The following is a 22250-nucleotide window of genomic DNA, read 5'->3' as shown; positions in this document are numbered from 1 at the left end:
GAAGAGATAGTCATGAGTGATAAATGAAGAGAAAACCACTTTCCAGAGATAACCTAATACTTTAAAAAGCAGCTGAAGTCAATTTATTTTGCTCTTTTCCCAATGATCTAATACACAGATGTCAGCCAAAACAGGGATAAGAAACAGCAGGAACAGTTGCACAGGCCCTACACTGTAAGGAAAAGAAACATATTTTAATGCACAGATAGATGCATTAAGAGATAGATTTATGTTTATTAGAAGGAAATCAGGAGAGCTGCAGAAATAAACCAAGGTTCCCTTTAAAAGCACTGGATGGTTTCATTGCTCTGTGATTTGTGTACTGTACATTCAAATCAAATCAATGCTTTTGCAGGAACTCACTGTGAAATTACATAGTATCTTCAACATGAAGTACTAGACAACAACATTAGGGTTGAAAGTCAAATGCTCAAGCAGCTGTAAAATCAAAAAAAAAGGGTTGCAAAGGCAGCCTCAGTTGGATTCCTTTCTATGTATTTGCTCATTGTGAAAAGGAACCCCCATAAAACTTTAAAACAGCACTGAAAATATTTCCTCCTCTTCTTGGAACTGCCTGAACTGTTGTTGCTGGAAATTTACTCAGTCACTCCAGCTGACCTGTGTGCTTAGCCATGACAGTGTTAAGTGTCAACCCACAGGATTATATTTAAGCAAAGTTATAGGCAATTAGGGAAATCAAAGCTATTATTATAATAAAAGGAAGTGCCAAGAAGTCTCAGCTACAATCCTACCTACCAGTCCTACATGTGATGCATTGCATTTCTTTAATGTGTACTTCTCAGTGCTGTTGCAAGGATTAAGAGCACTTTGTGTGAACCAAAGTGTAACCAGCTGTCACCAGGTTGTGTTTTCTTCATTCCCTGCTTCCAGCAACAACTGACTTCAATTTTTAAGAAAAAAATCAGAGAGGTTGTAAGAAAACTCAGGTGTAATTATTTTCATAGTCTGCTCTTGTTTCTGTTTTTAAGAAACAGTATTTGACTACTGTTAAATTATAGATTGCATAAAAATATCCTCAACATATCTAGAGGCTGCTGACACAGGAACAGGTATAAAACAAAGATAGAAGAGAGAGAACAGAGGTGGCTGCCCTGCCTCATCATCCTACATCCCTGTTCCTCCTTCCTCCTCACTGATTTGCTCTGAGTGTCATCTGGATGGTGAGAGTGGTGCTCAGTCTCTACTCTGCTTAAGTGTTGACTTCCTTGAGCCAAAATACCTTTGCTTAACAAAAAACACTTAACTATTAACAAGAAATCTGATACTAACTTCAGTTGTCCCTGCTGTTAAACAAATGTTGCATAGACAAGTAGGAGAGCAGGAAATTATTTATGATTTTATTTTATTTTTTTCAGATGACATTTCTATTCTTGCTACATAAGTGCATTTTATTTATCCCCCTTTTTGCCTTTTCTTGAGACTTTCTAGATGAGGGCCAGCCTTAGTTCTTGTCAGTGTTTGCCCTGTACATTATTTATAATGCTTTCTCCATGTCATACTTTTACATGCCTTTGTCTAAGTAAGTTTAAAGGCATTTTAAAACTGAAGGTAACAAAGAAATACTGCTCTGGTGTTGTATTTTACATTTTGAGGATCCATATTCTAGCCCATCATTTTTTTTTTCCTTTTCTTTCTACTTTTCTGTTTATAATTTCTTCCTCCTACTTCTGTCTGAATAAACTCTTGTGCCTGAAACACTCCAAACAGTTTTCTTGCACTTTGCCACACTGGAAGCCTGTGGAGTGGAGGGTCAGACTGTCCTCCCCAGGGCACATCCCTTCCTTGCTGCTCTGCAGCCACCCTGAACCCCAGCTCTGGTCCTCTTCCTGCAGTACATCACGACAAACATGAGAACACCATGTTCCTCTTCACAGGTCAGCACTCAGTCTGCCCTAAAAATGGGATCAAAATCTACCACAAACCCCTACAAAAGGACCAAGAACTCACCCAACAACTCTCTTCTGAAAAGAAAGGTTCCAGACACTCAGTGAGTCCATTCCCACCCATGAAACTCTAGGTCTTCAGATTTATGACTTTTCAACATTTGTCACACCTTACCAGTTAATGGTGACACCAGACAGGTGTCACTACACAGAGATTAGTAAGTCTTCTTGCTGATGATGCACAAGAAGAACCAAGAGCTCAGCTCGTTCCTTCTCACCTTTTTCCTCTTCTTTAGAGCACTCCTCCAGTACTAAAATTTATTTTAATTATACACGTGGAAAGAACTGCCAATTTCACCTAACGCTTCATTTCAGGATTTTCTGACTTTTGCATAATTTAGCTATAATTTCAATATAACTGCAGAGTGTGTTAGTGAAGGAGAAAATGTTGCATTAAAATTACAGGTTAGATAGCTGAGGAGTAGTGTGCAATTCAGAGGGTGGCCTTAGTATCCATTATCTGATTATTTCCTTGCCAACACACATACACACAAGAACAATTGGTAGTTTAATGAAATAATCATATCCATGCAATCTATTTAAAATACAATAACTTAATAATACCAGCCACAAAAAAATTTTACACTGTAAGTGCATTATTTCTGGAAGATCCTGCAGAAGATATTAAATTGTAATCAAGTAATTATCTAATGATGTGTTACACAATACATTTTCACCAGCAGTAATGTGAGAAACTGAACTATAAGAGATAAAATAAACTTTCTCCAAAGTGATAGAAAGTTTCAACTCTGCGTTATTAGAATAATAGCAAAGTCTAATCACTCTTTTAGACTCAAACATTTTATGCAAGGCTTCTGATGTATTTGTCCCATAATTTGTTCGGGTACCAGAGCTTCTCTGAAAATGATAACATTATGAGAGCCACAAAACATGTCTGAAAATACCATTAATACATTAGGACATGTAAGTGTAAACTGAGGCACAAAGAAGTTGCCCAAAATCTTCAGTTTCTGAAGAGCATCTATTACTTTCAGTAATACATGGCAATAATCAATATTTTGACTTTACATCCACACCTCACATATTTGCATCCTCATGTCCCTACACAGTTCCATGTATTTGTTCCTTAGACTGATTTTTTTTTTAACCACACATATGAGTACCTAAAAATGCATGAACGTAATTTCCCAGTGTGCAGGTGACTGTGTTGTCAGGACTGGAGTCTCAGTGAGAGCACTGGATTTGAGCCACGGGCTGTAAATTGTATCACAAACCTGTCCCTGTGCCCCGCTCCCTCGTGCACGGCTCTGAACAGCACCCGCTCATGCGTCCTGCCACAAGGCAATGGACTACCCCACTGTGCTGGCCCTGGCTGGGGCAGGGTTACCTCTGCTGCCAGCAGCTGCTGCAGGGCTGTGTTTTGTGTTTGTGCTGAGCACAGGGCTGATAACACAGAGATGTTTTTGTTATTGCTGAGCGGGGCTCGCACACAGCCAAGGCCTTTTCCGCTCTTGCGCTGCCAGGGCTGGAGGGGAACGGGAATTTGGGAGGAGACACGGCCAGGACAGGTGACCCCAAGTGTGCACAGGGATATTCCAGACCTTGTGACATCATGTTCCATATGAAAAGTGTGTGAAGAAGGAGAAAAGTGTGTGAAGTTTGCAGAGATGGAGTTTGTCTTCCCAAGTAACCATTACATGTGATAGAGCCCTGCTGTCCTGGAGATGGCTGAGCACCTGCCTCCCATGGGAAGCAGGGAGTTATGATGATTATGATTATGGTTATTATTTCCTTGTTTTACTTTGTTTGTGTGTGGTTTTTGCAGTGTTAAACAGCCTTTCTAGTCTTTTATTATTCCACTTCTCACCTCAGTCCCACTGGTGGGGAGGACAGGAAGGGCTGTGTGGGGCTTGGTCGCTGCCTGGTGTTAAACCATTCTAATTACATATAAATAAATTTTACTGGTGCTATTCATAAGTCCTTGATGGGACATCTGTCTGCTTCACTTGGCTTTATTCTAGCAAAATTACCATTCTGAAATAGTTCATTCAAAATCTTTTCTGAAATTTTTTACATTGGTCACACAGAGCAGACAGGTCAGCTCAGTGGGACCTGGCTCAAGGTGCTGACAGCCACTTGCTGACACCCACTATTAGCAAGAGTCTCTTCCTCAGAGGGCCTGGAGATCAGCTCTCAATTTGTGTCTCCCTGTAAACCCTGTACTCAGTTACACCAGTGTCCTCAGCTAACTGCCATACAAAACACCTTGGGATTTCATGTTCAATGTGAGCAAGAAAAAAATATGGAATAAAGCTGTAAAGTCAGTACAATCTGGAACTGTGAAGCTGGTTACATTTTGTCAGTGATCTGGACTGATCTAATTTCCGTAAAGAAATCTAACCCTTGAAAAACACTTCTCATCAGACCTTTAAGAGAGGGATGAGTAGAGAATAAATCCCCAGCCCATACAGAATATTTCACCCATGAAGGGTGAGTATTATGTTTCTCTCATGAGTTTAAAAGGTCCATAAGTCATGACTGCGAAGGCATGAATGAATTATGAAGGTCTTTTGCTTTAGTAAAAGAAGCAGGATCAGCATTTGTACACAGAACATTCTATTATTCTACCTATTTCTTGATCTGTTCATTTAAAATTGTTTAAAACTGTCAGTTCTACCAGTAAAGAAATGATCATAGAGAAAAATAGATCAAATTCATTAGAAACACACAAAATGGATTTCTACAGGTGATCATAAATAATGTTGATTTCTGCAAATGGTTCTCAATTCCATATTTCAAAGAATGGCATGCATTCACAAGACTATCTCATTTCATTCACTGCTGCTCCTTTGCACCAAATGAGACTGGACCTCAGAAAATAAATAATTGTGAGACCATGCCATCAGAATTAGAGATTGAAGAAAAACAGAGCTTTTGTCTTCAGAAGGTCTATTTCATCTTTAGTTCTTAGAGTAAATCAGATAGAAAGAGAAAATAATAATGCCTTTCTGAGAATAAAGTGTTATGAACTGTGTAAACTGAAAGAAAAATACTGTAAAGGTACATTTAGGGTTGGGTCCTCAACACTTTCCATGATAGTACAAGGTCTATCATGTACTATATCAAAGTCCTGTGGCCTCATGGCAGGTATAGTTCGAAGTTCCTCACACCCTTCCCTTCCACACTCTCTTTTCAGAGTCCCCTTACAGTCTGACAAGGATTGGGGGGGCCCCAACACACCTTGAGCTTCCCTGTGTTTCACTGATCTGCTGTTTGGAGTGATAGGATTCCGTTGACCTACTTCTTTCCATTCATCTCACTGAAAATCTTGAAGTTCATCTTTTCCCACAGAAAACTTTCTGGCAGGCATATTTTTCATCTCTAAAGTTTGTACCAGTGTCTGCCCAAATGTAAGAGGGAAAATACATCAATGCTATGAGGCAGACAAGGAAAGAAGAGCAGGAGAAGTGAAGACAGTGCTGTTATAAGGCTAATAAAGAAGTCCCTGAAAAGTTTTAAAAATGGTTTTGCTGCATCTATGCTTCAATGTTTCATCAGACATTACCAAATAAATTTCAATGAGACACTAGAGCGAAGACTTTTGCCTACAACATTTTAAAAAATTTCATACCAACTCTGGTTGACATACCCCTTTCAGAATAATTTTAAAGTTGGGTTTAAATGTTATGTCGAAATGCAGTCATTGCAAGCCCTTCTCTAACTCTCCAGATGACATGAACTTAGGCTAACTCAATGCTTTTAATGTGTTTATCCTTTTTTACAGATGTTTCCAGCCACTCATCTAACCCTTCTGTCCTAATGAAAAAATGAAAGTGTCTGTTTAACGGGAAGATGAAGTGTCACCACAGTCCCTGTAGGGAATGGCAGTCACTGTCCACTTCCAGCTAAGCATATGCCATGTGAGAAGGAAGTATTGTTCTGCCTATCCAGTTATAGACTCTAGTCCCTGAAGTGAGATGACAATAAAAAAATCTTTTGCAGAGAATTTCCACGGCTGATGCTCTAAAAACTGTGCTGCCAAGGTGATACCAGAACATGGACACTAATTACCTTATTATTTGATTTTCTTCATCCTCAGTGTCTTCCCATCCAACTTGAAACTGCTCAAGTCTAATCCAAAACTGGATCAGGCTGGCTTATTAGCTTTCAATAAGTGTGAATCCCTCTTTATATCAGACAAGACTAAATTGGAACCTCACTCAAAGAACTGTAATAGACAGCCTGACACTGTTCTTTTTTTTTTTTTTTTCCTTTTCTTTTCAATCAACCAAACAACTGGTAATTTTATAGTCTGGTTTCTCTCTATTCACATTAGATCAAAGTGTGTGAACACACACAGCTGCAAAATTCTGTATGCTCCAGTATATAATGAACAAATAACCACTTAAACCCCAAATCAAGTACCCCTACCAAAAAAAAAAAACCAAAAAAACCCCAAAAAACATAAAAAAACCAAACCCAAAAAATCCCACAACCCACCCCACCTCCAAAACAGCTCCAGGGAGAAGTCCAATATAATGACAAGTGAAGGCAACATGCACTTATGTGTGAACATAAGCTTTTCAGATGCCTGTTGATTTTGGGATCAATTAAGTTGTTTGAGGGGAGTCTATTTGAAGAAATGCATTTGATACTTATACCTCTTTATACCTCTAGTGTAAAATTGACTCTATTCCTTACCCCATCCTACAGAGACAGAGCACTGAACACCAATGATCACATACCAAGTTGTGTGGCTTTGTCTCCTTCCTCTTTCTCAGAAGCTGTTCCAGATCATAGTGTTTGCCACTAAAAAGAAATTGTTTTATTTTATTAATTATCATTTAAGAATAATATTATTCTTATATATTTTATAATATATATAATATTATATTTTAATTATTTTTAAATTATTTTCTGGGTTATTGTCCTCCCAGAACTTCAAGGAAACAAAGAAAGGACCAGTGAAAATATTTTCTAAAAGTTCAGAATATGTTTTGGTTCTATGAGTGTCATCAGTAACTGCAATTTGCCTTCTGAACTGAATCCCACAGCCTGACAACCAGTTTTAAAGCACACAAATACTCTAGTTCTTGAAAAAAAAAAAAAAAAAAGTCAATCCAGATTTCAGATGGAGAAGGAGGTGCATTCTGCTAGCAGTGTAAGAATGAACCAAATCTTTTAAGCTGCCTTTTAAATTCAATCAAATGCAGCCAAAGCCCAGGAAAATATCTAGTCCACCCACAACCCATTTAGCACAAATCCTGACAGAGAGGAAAACATCACTGGCAGATTACAGGCAAATAATATGGTTAAATTTAGTCTGAAAATAAGGGAAGTCTTCAGGTAGCCAGAGGAAAGATTAGGCGCAGGTGAGGTGCAAACTTATGCACGTGAGGCATAAGTTAGAAACTGAAACCAGATAATTAAAAGGTGATCCAGAAACAAAAGGTACATAGTTCAGATTATAAAATAAAGAAATATTTATATTTCTTTATATGAGCTCATCTAGAGGAATGGCTGTTGACAGACATGGGCAAATATTACCACAAAAATTCTAGGTTGGGAGTCCATTACTATGGAAAATCCCTATGACATTGCTGCCGTGTGCCATTTACAGCAGAAAGAATTGCTCTAAACAAAGCTAAATCTGTCCTGAGTTTTTTGGTGTATGCTGAAGCCCAAAGAAACTCTGATCTAAGCAGTGCTGGGCGGGCTCTGGGCAGCTGTGAATCACTATAGCAGAGCAGATTTGGCTGATGCCTCTGCTTTTCCATGGGTAGCCTCCATTCGAGGGAATGAGAAGAAGGTGAGTCTGGCAGTGCAGTGACACTTGGCTGTGCCTCTTGTGGGTTCTTGTGGCCAGCAGGCTTCAGCAAATGGCAAATTCACTCCTTGTCACATGGCATTTTCTGATAACTCTAAACTCTGTTTCAAGGATACAAGCCATATAAAGAAATATTTTAAAGGTAAGAAGGCCAAAAGCTCTGAGGTATTTTTGATCCGCTGCAATAAAGTGATCTCCAGTCCCTGTTTCACACTTTGTTTGTCTTATACACCACAGCACTTATGGATAAAAAGACATCTAAGTACATTTTCTCTGCTCAGTTTATCTTTTGATCATCTGCCTAGTTACTCCTAAATTCTGAAATGGGCTGTAGGGACACAGTCCTGTTGCTGTGCCATAGTACCTCTGAGAGCTGCAAAACCACATCCTAGCAAAATATTCAGAGGCTCTGGTTGTTTTGCTTTCCCTCAGTGCTATGACTTGCAAGCCTCTTCCTGGAGAAGAATGGAGCTTAAACACCTTTCAGGATCCTGACACACACAGCTACAACAGGAATGCTAAATGTTTGCAAACCTTACTCTTGAGCTCATTGTTAAACAGGCACCATACCAAGTGTTACAAATCTGTTGCAGACTCAGAAATCCCTGGTGGCTTTAAAATATTTTCTAAGGTTTCTCCATGGTTCTCCTCCTTGCTGGCTCAGGTTGAAAAGCCAGATGCCTGGCAGGAATGGCCACAGTGGCAGGGAGAGCTTCTGCACTCTGATCCAGTTTGCTGCTGTTGACTAATAAGGGTCTTGGATTTGTTTGCTGTTTTTTGAGAGCTCCCACTATGATCTTTCCAAGATGCTACCAGACTGAAAAAAATTATACTGAACACAGATGTGCATGCTGTATTTTTTGCAGAAAATTAATTAATTAATATGGTTTATGTACATTTAGAAACTGTTTAGAAGGCTTCATTCTCAGTGCAGTATTCAATATTTGCCTAATATCTTGTCAGACAGTAATTAAATTCCCAGATAGGAATTTATACTCAACTCTAGCAAAATGGTTCTTACTATTAATTCTGCCAGAAACAGGGAAAGATTAACTGTGCTATGCCTGGAATGGATTATTTAACATTGCACAGGCTATTAGTATGAAAATACTTTCATCCTCTGAAAAATGCATGGAATAAAAAGGATTATAATTGCATTAACTATAACAAGATGAAACTAGTTTAAGAAAGAAAAAAATATGAAGGAAATGAGGCTTTTAACTAATGACTAATAAATTTAAAAACATAAACAGAATTATGTTTGATTTTTAGATACAAACTAAGCATTTTTAAAAAGTCATCTTGACCATCATTCTGATGCTGTAGAATACTTTTTGATCTGGTCTATAACTATTCCAGTGACATTTGTCAATACCCGTAACTGGCCCTTATCATAAGAACCTGCACCAGATCAGTTGCATATTCCATGTCAAGAGTATGATGTCTGGTTATACAGGTTCAAAATCTCTGAATATTTTGTTTACATGCTTGTGCTATTGTAAATGTTCTGGAGTCAAAGTTCACTGTAGTTCTACAATCAATTCATCATTCCTATGGTATTCTTTATTGTGCAAACATCAAAATTCTGGCTGATGTGCACTTCTTACTCAGTTAATATGAACTTTCCTTAATCGGAAGTAGAAATGAGAAAACAGGTACTAAAATCCCAAATTGTTTATCTAGTCTTCTACAGGTACAAACCAAATAAATCAAATAATTTAAGGGCCTTTGAAGAGGACAGTTTGCCAGTTTAAAACATTAATTTTCCTTTCTTTCTTTCTTTCTTTCTTTCTTTCTTTCTTTCTTTCTTTCTTTCTTTCTTTCTTTCTTTCTTTCTTTCTTTCTTTCTTTCTTTCTTTCTTTCTTTCTTTCTTTCTTTCTTTCTTTCTTTCTTTCTTTCTTTCTTTCTTTCTTTCTTTCTTTCTTTCTTTTTCTTTCTTTCTTTCTTTTCTTTCTTTCTTTCTTTCTTTCTTTCTTTCTTTCTTTCTTTTTTCTTTCTTCTTTCTTTCTTTCTTTCTTTCTTTCTTTCTTTCTTTCTTTCTTTCTTTCTTTCTATCTTTCTTTCTTTCTTTCTTTCTTTCTTTCTTTCTTTCTTTCTTTCTTTCTTTCTTTCTTTCTTTCTTTCTTTCTTTCTTTCTTTCTTTCTTTCTTTCTTTCTTTCTTTCTTTCTTTCTTTCTTCTCTCTCTCTCTTTCTCTCTTTCTCTCTCTCTCTTTTTCTCTCTTTTAAAAGCCCATAAAAACAATTACACTTGAGCTGATAGGCTTTGTACAGCTGCACAGCTCACATGAAATGATATACTTAACCCAGCTTCTCTTCCCAACTCACTGCATGAGAGTTAATTCCATCGTAACTTCTCCCATAGATCATAAAAACAGTATAGCTGATCTCTGAACTGGCACACCAATTAATGCTTACAACTGCCAAAAAATGAACTGTAGGTTTATTTCACACAGTAAAATGGAATAAGCACAGACCAGGGAACTGTGATATCCCAGTATACTTCTGACACTCCTGTTACAATTTTTCTGCAAGTCCACTTAATACTTTTTATTTGTTCATGCCTGTAATAAGGAAAAAACCCAACTGTTGAGGTTGTCTTATTCCAGTGCTCTGTGCTCCCTAGTGCCACTCCTCTACATCACCAGGCAAAAGCATCTTGTCTGTGTAATCTATCATTTTGTTTTGATTCGTTTGTCTCTGCTTTTTCCTTGAAAGACAATATCCTTTTAATCACACTTTGATGCAACCAGCTTTCCTGTAACAAATTCTTAAAGCTTCAAAAAGCTAGTTAAATACTGCCTCCCCAAAAGTATCTCTCAGCTTCAGTGGTCTGATTTTGGTTTCCAAAAACTCTGTGGCAAAACTTGTTTTCTGTGGATGAAAGACCTTTTTACACCTTTAGGGTGTATCCAGAGACATGATGGATTAGATGCCCACATCTGCAGTTGTCTCCAGAAGAGCCAATAAATCTATGAAGCACGATGTGGCACAGGGGTAAAATGAAAGCCATAAGTGCTACAGACAAATTTTCTAGCACCACTGCCTCGCAGAAGAAGGAGTTATTTCAAGTGCAGCATCAAATGGAGGCACACACCCATCAGGTGAGGTCTGGTCCCAGTTTTGGAGCCAGATTTTTGGGTACTAGCTCAGGGGTCTCTGCAGTGTGTCCCATTTTTTTCCCCTGTATATACCTTAATGCACAGGTCACCAGAAATCAAACTGGTTTCCAACCTTGGAGACTTTTACACTTATTCTGATGCTTGTGAGAAGTGAAGAATTCTTGGTGAAGGATTCATTTCACCACCTTATTTTTCAAAGTACATGTACTTTCACCCGCAAAAATTAGCATCAGCATTAAAATACAAAATTTTTGGAAAAAGTTACATAAAAATTATTGTTACACTGTAAAACTATCCTCCTTGAATATCACCTTGATCAGATAGTTGTGCAGAACTAGGAAGCTAAGAATGAATGAATCATCTTGTTCTTAGCTCTGCATTAGTAATTTGATGCCTCCATATAGCACCTCACCTGCATATTAAAGACATAAAGGGGCTTGCAGTTTCTGCAGCTTGCCTCAGGAGAGAGAAGTGGTACAGAAGCAGCAATTGAAATAAGGAATTTACATGAAGAAAAGAAGGGGTTTGCTATCTCTAATTAGGGCTTGGAAAGGGTAAAACCTAATGTTTCAATTTGATGATGAGCTACAATGAAATGGAGAAGAAGTATTGTCAGTCCCCTGCTTCAATTCATAATAATTCTTAATAGACTAATTTCCTTTCAGCTTTTCTTTCACCACTACTCTCCTTTATATCTTTGGAAGAGAGTCTCTCTTGCAAAATCACTCAGAGCCTCTCATTTCTGTGTTTCCCATAGGAAGACACCTCACACAAATATTCCCTCTAATTTTGATCCAAAACAATATCCCACAGACAGCAATGCCAGTTCCTTTGCTAGTCATCAGCAAGGCACATCCCTAACAATGATTAGGTTTGTAGGACACATGGAAAAGCATCAGTGTAAAACCTATTCCTACTTCAAGCAATTTCACTTGCAAAACAAATGAATGAAATGTTGCTCTGATTGCAAATCCAGAAGAGTTTTGCTGAATTCAGAAAACATGAAGCATGTGAATAAGAGACTAAATTGGCTCTGGGAGGGATGGCAGGTAGGGCAGGGGCACGGAAATCACCGTGTTTGAAGTCAGAATGCAATCTGCTTACAAAGGGGACCCTGTGCATGAGGGGCTCCATAACAGCTCTCCAGTGCCTGGGATGATGTAAAAGTGAAAATACTATCTGGAAATGCAGAACTGACAGATCCATGAAAAATGTGATTAACAGCTCCAAAAAGTGACAGCAATGCCCATAAATGTTCCGGTTCTTTCCTGCCACCGTGCCTTCGTGGTGAGGTACTCATAATTTCTGAACACATTCAACAACTTTATATATAGAGAGATTAAAACGTGTAACAATTCAATTGCAAAGTTAAATTTGAATTTTTGTTTTAAAACACTTATTAAAGCCAGAAGTAGCATTTTCTGCTTCCATCTTAATGAACCAGTGACAATTTTTCCACACCATTTAGGTTATAACCCTTCCTTTTTACAAGCAGTTATTCTAGCTGAAAGGGAGCAAGGAGGACTCCTGTTCATCCATATATTTCTGGTGGACATGCCTCTCTCATGCTTTAGATCTGTGCAGAAACCCTAAAGAGAAACTTTCCCAAAAGTAAATTGAGTGTGTAATTCCTTCTTCATCTACATGTGTGATATGAACATAAAAAGTCTCAACACCTGAAGATATTTTGCAGTATGAGTGCACAGCAGACTTGAGGTTCCTTGTTTAAGGACAGGTGAGTCTGCAAAATAATTCTTGTTTCTATGCAGCAAGTCAGAAGCACCACTTTTGCCACCCCCAACAACAACCGAGCACGAGACTGACGTGGCTCTGAGCAGGCTCTTCCTCCTTTCAGAGTTTAATTTTTCTGTTAGTTCCAGAAGAAAAATGAGCCAATGTTCTCTTGGGATTAAATCATGGTTTACTAAATTAGAAAAGATGGAGTTGTCCTAGACAAGAATAGATCTAAGCTGCACAATATTTTAATACACTGTTGAACACTTGCATGAGTAGCTTCATTGAATTCAGTGGGATTACTCATTCCAGTAAGGACTCAGCTAGCACAGTAGGAAATTACAAATTTAGTTCATCATTTTTAAGGCTGTAGAGGAGAATGACACAGGTAATATACTTTAGCCCGAAGTTCTGGTGATTAAGAACACACATATTTAAGCAGAAATAATTAAAAGAAGTACTCCTAATTAGAATTTTTATGACTATCAATAAATTGTTTTGAGATCCTTTGTCAATGAGAAGTGTTACATAAATGTAAATTTCTTTAACGGTATTAATATTATTTATCTATTTAATTGAAAAAAAAACCCAAGATTTTTTATTGTATTTTGATTAGTAAATATGAAGGGCCAAACACTTCCTTGTTGAAAGCTTTCGAAACTCATAGCACAAATGAATCTGGCCCTAATACCTAAATGACATTAGATTTGCTCAGCACAGAAAGAACAGACTGCGACCTTCTTTCTGCTCACAATGTCCTCATGTGGTCAAGCAGAGAGGGAAGTGTCCATCTCTTCTCTGATGTCCAGTAATAGGACATGAGGGAAGAGGTTAGAGTTGCTTCAGGGGAAGTTCAAATGGCATATTAGGAAAAAGTTCTTCGCTGAGAAGGGTGGTCAAACACTGGAACAAACTCCCCAGGGAAGTGATTAAGACTCCAAGTCTGTCAGTGTTCAAAATGTGTTTGAACAATGCTCACAGATATAAGGTTTAACTTTTTGGTTACTCTGTATAGAAACAACATTTGTGGTTTCTTGGTGATCCTCATGGGTCTCTTCCAAGTCTGCCTATTCTGTGATTCTATGGTCCCAAATATCTATTATGTGTTACTGAAAAAAAAGTAATGCCTATTTAGCTTAAGAAATATGATTTTCTTGTACAATCCAAAATCTCTGCCTTCCTCAGACTTTCATATCTCATATCCCTTTGTACTCCTGGTTTATTTTCAAGTACCATTTTTGTAATTTAAATTTTAATTTTTTTTTAAAAAACTTTGTCTTTTTCTCTCATATTAGTTGACTCAACTCCATGAAAACATTGTCATCAATTTGTTTTCTATAGGAAAATGCTTTCTTGCAAAACCGTTTTAGGATGGAATAGACTCAATATTTCTCTGGAAAGGCAGGAAATAGCTACAATAAGTATATTAAGCAAAAAACAAAACCCACAAAAACCAAAAAGCCCCCCCCCCCGCCCAAACCACCATCCTAATGAACAGAGTGAAATTTTAGACCTTTTTGCTTATTTTGAAAAGCAGTAGCTTGGAATAAAAGTGTCTGATGAGGAGGGAGAGGTGAGTGTTTTGAGACAGTATCAAGACATAGAAGCATAACCATACAAACCTGCTCTGGTTTGTAGCAATACTCAACAGAAGGATCAAAGAACTGCTCGCTGCCAATACTTTTCTGCATTTACTTGATGAAGTTAATAACTTGTGTTATGAGTCTCCCACCTTAACCTTAATCAGTTGTTTCAGACTTACAAGGCAAGACAGATGAGCAGTGCAGAAGGAGACATGAATGTTCCATGGAGGCCTGAGCAGGTGAAAAGGACTAAGACACCCTGCCCCCTCACTTTCTTTGACTACCAGATCCTGCAGAGCCTCATACCCAAGAGAAGAGGTTCACACACTGACATGTGAAACATCCAAGCAGTGTTTGCAGTGAGTGAAGCATCTGTGACAGGATGGGTGACAGGACGGAAGGCAGAAATCTGTCAGCTCATATGGCAAGGAGGAGGGTGGCACAGTGGGATAAATTGGGATCACTAAATGGACACTAGAGATCACTAGGGAGGTTACAGAGCTGGAGGCATTTGATGCTGGCTGTACCCTTAGTGCTGATTGCCGCAGCAAGCTCTTCGTTCTGGCTGAACATGAGGAAATTTAAAAGCCCCATTTTCTGGTACTGGTAATTGCCTTGGTGCTTTCAGAAGAAAAGGTAAAGGTACCTTGATCCACAAAGGTAAAAGTAGAAATGACAGTCCAGATGCTGGCCAAGGTGTAAAGCTTACTGCAAGACATGCTGTGTCTGTGACACTGTTCCTCCACAAGCTGGAACTCTCCACAAAATGTAGAACGTTCTACCCACCACACACTTTCCCTACTTAGGGATTGTTAAGAGTTCTTCAAAATCAAGCACCATGAGAAGAGATTTGAATAAGGAGAGGGCAGTACACTGCTTCAGAGGATGGAGGGATTGGTTTCAATTCAAGAACACATTAAATAAAGTGTGAAGGGGAGCTGAATGGAAGAGAGGAGCTATTTTGATACACATCCTGTGCATTGCTAGCATTGTGCACTGCAAATCTCTTTCACATCAGATACCACCCTCCCTGATGTCTTCTTTATTATTCTATGGTGTTATGTAGGTGTTCTAAACCAGAGCACCAGAGTTGACACCAATCTCCTAAAAAAATAGACACACAGTCAGTTCTAGAAGCACTGGTTAGACCAACTAAAATCAGAACCAGAGCTCTCCATGCAGGAGGCAGCAACACACACATATGTATATTTAACATCAATATCCACACACCAGTTGTAGTGGTTTAGCCAATCTGAACTTCCTGGCCAAAACACCAAATAATGTGGTGGGTTTAGCACTGGCTAAAATTGCCAGTGTACCCACTAGAATTACTTACTCATTTCCTGCTGTGAGATATGAATTAGGAGGAGGGCAAAGCAGGCTCAAAACTTAAAAGGTATAAAGAAAACTTTGTTAACAGAACTAAAAGAATAATAAAAATCAGAATAAAACCTTCAGAACTTCTCCTCCCCTCTCCACAGCCTCTTTTCTTTCCCACTGACAACACAGAGACAAAACCTGGGATTTTCAATCAGTTACCACCTCTACAATGGTCTTTTGTCAGTTCTTGTAGGGAGAGGAGTTTCTCTTGCCATGCCATGGAGACTTCTCCACAAGAAACAGTTCTCTTGTGGCTTTTTAATTTCCATGGATAGCAGCTGCCCAGAAAATCTGCAATCTTGAAGTTCCTCCCATTTTCACAGCCTTCCCACAGCTGCTTTCGTGTGTCGTGTCAGCTTACGGGGTACTTATGTTAAGGATGAGCTGCTCAAAAGTAAAGGTCATCTATCTCTGAGATCGTCTTCATCTCTGGGAACGGAGGTTTTCTTTTGCTTTCCCTGGGGACAAAGGGTCTACATCACTCTCATCTCTCTCTCTGTTCAAGCTTCTCATGGGATCACAGCTCCTTCAACATCTGCTTTGCTTCATTATGGATGCCTCTGCTCAGACCTACAGTTTGAACACTCCATCCCCCCATGCTTTTTTTTCATGAATTAAAGGGGATACTCTAATGTATCATAGTACATGGACTTACAAAAAGTATTCCAGCCCAAGACTAAGACAGCTCCTAGTTCTCCTCCGATCTGAGACTTGACTCTTCTCTCCTCACCAAATTTCAATTAATGCAAAACCATCACACTTGTCTTGAAACCCAAACCTAAAACTGTATATACCTTGAATATGTATCATAAATGAAAATATGTTGCTATTTAAAAATTAAAAACTATGGCAGCAAAGAAAAGGTGGTGTGGAGCTTTTATTATTACATTCATGGTAGTATGGTAGTAATAAATGTTCTTTGGATTATGTTTATTACTGTTTACAATAATAACAAACTGCCATTAAAATGCTAATAATTGCAGTGAAGAACAGAATGTCCCAAGGGACATTCAGAGATTAAATTAGATCTGGACTGACATTGTCTCTTTGAAAAGAATCACCAAAACATTTAAGGATGAATTTGCTGAATTCAATAAACAATTTACAGGTGATTTCATTAGATAATGAGAATTGATTATATACTAAGTTATCTGACGGTCCTAAAAAAGGTGAAATAGTGACAAATACTAACAATACGATACACTGGCAGCATTAATTTTCAATCCTAAAACCAGATTCAGGTTCCTTACTGCTTAGGAAACACTGTATTGCATTACGTCATGGAGTCTGATCTTCATTTTACAGGCTAGATATATTAGAAAAATATTTTTGTGATTTCAAGTGCTTTGGATTAGTTTCTTTACTACACCATTCATAATTCACTGATCATTTATAACTACTCTAAAATCCCCAACAATACTTTGAATTATTGTCTTCTACCTGCTTTACTAAATCACCTGGCTTAAAGTTGCATCTGAGATGGCTCCTTCCCAAGGTCCAATTCAAGGCTCTGACTCCTGCATCAGGGAAGCCACAAATTCAGGCATCTACTAACACTTATAGCATTGGTTTTATTCAAGAACATAAACCCACTGCAAACTGGTCAGACTAAGGGTGGCTGAACATGTTGTGAGAAGGACTTTCTCTCTTCACCTTAGCCTGGCTCAGTTTGCTCTCCCTTGAGTAAGCAGTCATTCTCTCCTGCTCCTTTCCCAGAAACCTACAAAATTATCAGCTTTTGCCACAGCTCCTCTCAGCTATTTTGGGTTTTAGGGAGACTCCTTTCTTTACCATGCACGAGCTGTTCCATACTCTACTACTATCCCTCCTTTCATAGAAAACATATCTTGAATCAGCAAAGTTTTCACCAAATCCACTAATTCTTGAATATATACAATTAGGTTCATAATAGAAACTCACAGTGTTCTGCGTGGCAACAGCTTTATACTGCATTATGCTATACTTCAGTAACTTTTTAGTTGATTTTATTTTCCCACCTACTTCTGCAATTAACAGTACTGGCTGGTTATAAAATCTTCCTAGATAAATAATAATTAATTTTTTTCCTGTGTTAAGACAGACACACATCTCTGTCTTTCACCAACTTCTATAATATTAACAAGGGGAAATGTAAAAACTCCACAGGTCTACTGCTGTACTAAAACGTAGACCTGCTCTTGCCCACAGAAGTTGCTTTAGGAGAAAGGAAAATCTTGGGGAACCTCTCTTCCCACGGAATATTCTGACCTACATGCAGAAATTATCTGCAAAATCTTAGTCTTCAGTAGAGAAAATGTAAGCTCTTTGTTGAATAAATGACTGTGAGAAGTTTCTGTGATAATGGAGCTGAATAGTAGATGAAACACAGAAAATGAGATAGTAAAACAAAAAAAAATAGTAATAAAGCTTAAAGAAATTAGAAAAAATTATCTGAGTAGAAAATAAGAAAGGAACCGGAAAACTAGAAAGCTCCTAGTTGTCAAATTTTTGGGTTTTCTAAGCAGTTTTTTTCTCTAAAACTCAGACAATTAAAAGTTTTTAAAAGCTCTTTGGAAAATAGGTAGTATTGAACATCTATGCTGAGCAAGGCAAGAGAATTCCTAAGCATAAATCTAGAAATAAGGATATATGGGCAGCAACATCTGCCCATTATCTGGAATAGGATGAAACTCAAAACAAAAAGAGCAAAAACAGCAGGAGATGTTAGCAATAAAAGCGATACAATCCTGATTTTTTCCTGACTAAGGGAAAGACATCATTTAACTTCATTGGGTCTAGGATCTGACACTAAGTCCTATTATACAGGCCAGATGTAAGGAATTTATTCCCCTTAGGAGAAAGCAGGAGAAGCAGATGGCTGTTTCTAGCAAACACATTGCAAGCCATAGGAAGAGCCTGTCTGTATTTCCTGTGAGAACTAAAATTTCACTAGAAATAAGAACATCCTTAAAACCAATGCATTCCTTTAATGGCTCAGAAAACAATAACCTACTTATTATCCCATCATGCCTAAAGGTATTAAACATTGTATGCTGGATTTGTTCCTTTGCTTCTCAATTCTTTCTGTACTTCAGATGGTGGATGGTCTCAACTTTTGTACTGCTGTACCCTAATTTATTTTTAATACCTCAGTGTTATAGTGTTCATTCTGCAGAGCACATTTAGCTTTAAGTGAGTAAGTCCCATTTAATTCAATGGCCAATTGTATGCTCAGATAACTTGCTGAATCTAAGCCATTTGCATCCACCAATAAAAAGTAACAAGAAGTTATCCTTCTCTCATTTGGGGCCTGAATGCTCATGTGTAACTCAGCAAAAAAGGATGACATTTGGAAATATGGTGCTTGTGCTGCATTACCTTTTTCAATTTTGCTAAACAGAGTTTGGGAAATCCATATCTAATAAAATAATGTGCCTTGAATCTTGACTTCTTTTTTGTTTTCCTCCTCATCACACTAACAGTTTGCAAATATTGTTTGCATAAGGGCAGCACCTTAAAGTGTTCATCAGTACCAAAACTTCATTGGAGAAAACTTTGTACCGGTCCATTCTGTATTTGGTGTATAAACCCACTTGGATGCCAGTCCATAGGATGTGTGCTGACAGCAGAGTGTGGCTGAGGACAACCCCTTGTCATGCAGGGGCTCCTGGGGTAACCCACAGGTCTGCGCATTCAAGCACAACCTGTAACCAGACTGCAAGAAGGATCTTGGAACTTTCAGGGAGCATATATTTTATCCAGGGGTGTACTGCTGCTAAAAATAATAGCAAAGGGGATACTGGGAATTGCCAGCCCTGGAAATCATGACTTATTATAAAAAAGTCCAAGGAATGTATCGCTTTTTGAAATTGTGCTGCTATAAAATATCCTCTTGAAGACTGCTAAAATGAGATCTAATTTAAGGCATGTCACTGCATCCTTGCTTTACATTGTTCTCTGTAGGTGTTACAGCAAGAGTTACAAAAGATAACAATTTGCCATCATATTTTTCTTATGACTAACAATATGGCTTAAAGAAAAAGGAAGGAAACCTTAACTCTGATATTCTTTTTCTCAAGGGCTTATAAAAAACAACCAACCCTGTAAATGTTATTTTCTTTGCCTTGAGTTTTATATCCTTCATACCTAAACCAAAAGGAAAATGTTATATTGTGCAAATAGGATTTCAGTGGCAGCATTAGGAAATTTTCCTGTTTCAAATTATGCCAGGGGAGGCTTAGATTGGATATTAAGAAAAATTTCTTCACTGAAGGGGTTGTCAAGCATTGGAACAGGCTGCTCAGGGAAGTGGTTGAGTCATTGTCCCTGGAGATATCTAAAAGAAGTGTAGATGTAGTGCTTAGGGATGTGGTTTAGTGGTGGACTTGGCAGTGCTGGGTTAGCAGCTGGACTCAATGATCTTAGGGATCTTTTCCACTCTAAACAATTCTATGATTCTATGATTCTACTGCAGAAAAGAGAGCTCAAGATCCATCTGCTGTGTCTGGGATTATTTAGACACAGCTCTATGTGTCCCTCCTTTCCTGCAGGATTTGATGCAAAGGACAAAATGGGTTTGCTAACTCTCAGACAGTATTTCTAAAGATGCCAGACCAGAATTGGTTAATCCTTAGGTGGCTAAGGATGATTCATTGTCTTATCACGATTAGGTTGCAGTGTAAAATCAGTCTGTAAAACCAACTATGTTATGGTGAAGTCCATCCATTTAGCCTAATTTCAGAATCTAAATTTTCCCACAGTGCTATTTAATTTTCTCAACTGGTTGTCATCTTGGGAAAGGCTTTGCTCCAACCGTGGGGACCGAATGATATTACTTTCTCACTCATTCAATAGCACACGCTAATGGACTCAGCAAGAAGCTTACATGTGACAGTAAGAAAGATTTGCACCGTCTGGCTCCTCCTCAGCATAACAAAACTCATGAAATCACCTCATCAAAGAGCCATTGGCTGCTGCCAGTGAAGTGAATGGGAGGCTTGGTGCTGACATTAAATGAGAATGTAGATTATGCTTCTGAGAAGTCAAGGACAGTGCACAGCACAAGGCCAAAGGTTACCACTTGTTCCATTCTTCATAAACAAAGCTACAGCTCAGAGAGGACTCAGGAAGGCACTAATTTGCTGTGTTCTGAGATAAGGTAATATTAAGGCTTCTTTCTATATTTCATTTTCTTTTAGCTTTCTGAAAATCAACACATTTTCAGATTAATTCCCCATACTTGGTCTCAGCCCTAGAATGATTGTTTTTTTTCACTGAAATAGACTAAAATCTCATCATCTATTTTGATTTATAGGAGAGTAAAATAGTTCCCAATTGCTTAAATAGTGATTTTTGGGGTCTTTTTTCTGTAAAAGATTACTTTGATACAACTGAAATTGCAAAGTAATCCCTTCTATATGACTGCTGTGAACTGAGAAATCTCCTAGGCACTGAAGGGTGGTGCAGGACAAGGAAAGGATAAAATTATATGAGTCTGTAGTTGTAACATTGAGTTTATGATCAATAGAAAATGTCAATTATTTTACACCTAGATTTTTAGGATTGCAAACTATTGTAGCCATGTAAGAATGGTGTAGCATTGGCATCGGGTTTCTGTTATGGACTGGCTTAAACCTCATTGAAACTGGTGTATTTTTTTAAGATAAGAAAGAAGTTAAGTACATTTTTCTTTTCAAAGGTGAATGTAAGTCTGCTGGGAAAAAGGAAGACTGACATTAAGGAGAGAATTTCAGAGTTATTTCATGTGAAGGAAAGTGTGAGAAGTGCTAAAAATTGAGCAACAGACTAATGATACCAGTCTAAAGCAGAAAATGTAAGCCAGGTTGCTGACTAAGAGAGTTGACTCTGGTCTGGAAAAAAGTCTTTGGGATTTTTGGATTAATCCCATTTTAAAGGCATGCATTTATGGACTTAAGAAAGAAAAAGAAAGAGAGACAGTCTACCACAAAGAACAGAAAATCAGTTATGAGGAAACTAGCTGATCCCCAGTTTCTTCAGCTGGAATAATTCAGCAGAAGGCCAGGAACTGTAGTGTTCAAGTTAGACACATCTTTTATCATGCAGCCCTAGAAGGACAGTGAAGTCTTTGTCTAGAAAGACAAGATCTAAACAGAATTTAATTTCTATTGCTGTGTTGTGATCACAATTTAAAAGGCTACAAATGCAGGAAATTAAAATGTAGATGTTCCACAGTAGCCATGACTCCACCAATCTAAACAGAAATGTTATGATTCATATTGATAAATGTCCATGTTACAAATGCTGACCTCTGACAACTCTGTTGTGAGAGAAGCAATCAAATTGGAACTTGTCTTTAGTAACTGAACATCCTATTATCTCTAGAATAGTTAAAATTTAACATTTCTTCCATTTCTGTATAATATTTAGCTAGCAATGGATTTCAATACATTTCACAGAAAGCAACTTGTTTTTATTACCTTATAGCTCTAAAGAGAAAGAAACATGACTACAACCTTGATTAGGAGTATTGCAAATAGCCAATTATTTTTTATTACTTTCACTCACTGTAGTCAAGCTAAATTAATGTTCCGAGATAAGAGACTTGACTAGACAAGGAGGGAGGGAGAGAATGGTGTGAACGACCTTCAAGGTGAGGCAGATTGTACAGTGAGGAGCAGGATAAGGTAGAGCAGTGAGTGAAATGGGAGGGGGAAGGGGAA

The 22250-nt window shown here is 38.0% G+C and overlaps 1 protein-coding gene across 1 annotated transcript in view; it reads right to left on the bottom strand.

Annotated features, from left to right (window-relative positions):
* Positions 1-6678: 6678 nt before the first annotated feature.
* Positions 6679-22250, bottom strand: part of LOC148184931 (uncharacterized) — an 84523-nt gene continuing 68951 nt past the window's right edge. The window contains exon 7 of the mRNA XM_088051308.1: positions 6679-6734. The gene's annotated coding sequence lies outside the window, so the exon portion shown is untranslated. The remainder of the gene's footprint in view (positions 6735-22250) is intronic.

The sequence above is a fragment of the Pseudopodoces humilis genome, chromosome 2 (genome assembly GCF_049639895.1).
Source record: "Pseudopodoces humilis isolate 2021_Gansu_Grassland_sample_001 chromosome 2, ASM4963989v1, whole genome shotgun sequence".
NCBI lineage: Eukaryota > Metazoa > Chordata > Aves > Passeriformes > Paridae > Pseudopodoces > Pseudopodoces humilis.
The sequence above is the reverse complement of the archived record's forward strand: the minus strand, read 5'-3'. Positions and strand labels throughout refer to the sequence as shown.